Source organism: Volvox carteri (genome assembly GCF_000143455.1).
Source record: "Volvox carteri f. nagariensis unplaced genomic scaffold VOLCAscaffold_159, whole genome shotgun sequence".
In the NCBI taxonomy this organism is placed as follows: Eukaryota; Viridiplantae; Chlorophyta; class Chlorophyceae; order Chlamydomonadales; family Volvocaceae; genus Volvox; species Volvox carteri.
The window spans coordinates 2542-3224 of NW_003307702.1; positions in this window are offsets into that span (position 1 = coordinate 2542).

The following is a 683-nucleotide window of genomic DNA, read 5'->3' on the forward strand; positions in this document are numbered from 1 at the left end:
TGCCCCCCAATCACATCATGCCAGGCCATGCCCCCCAATCGCATCATGCCAGGCCATGCCCCCAAATCGCATCATGCCAGGCCATGCCCCCCAATCACATCATGCCAGGCCATGCCCCCCAATCACATCATGCCAGGCCATGCCCCCCAATCGCATCATGCCAGGCCATGCCCCCAAATCGCATTGTGCCAGGCCATGCCCCCAAATCGCATCATGCCAGGCCATGCCCCCCAATCCATCATGCCAGGCCATGCCCCCCAATCACATCATGCCAGGCCAAGCCCCCCAAATCGCATCATGCCAGGCCAAGCCCCCCAAGTCGCATTGTGCTAGGCAAACCCCCAAACCGCATTGTGCCAGGCCATGCCCCCAAATCGCATTGTGCCAGGCCATGCATGATGTGATTGCCCAATCACATCATGCCAGGCCATGCCCCCAAGTCGCATTGTGCTAGGCAAACCCCCAAACCGCACTGCGCCCGGCCACCCCAGGCCCCGACAGCATCCGTCCAGGTACCTCCCTGATCATTTTGCATGGACCCATTACTGGGAAGTTCAGTTACGCAAGTCCTCGTGCTGCGTGCAACCGAAACCGTTGGTCACTCTTAACGTTGACCACTCAATCATTTTACAGAACTGCTGCATTCGCCATTTATTGATATTATATTATTGACCGTTATATGG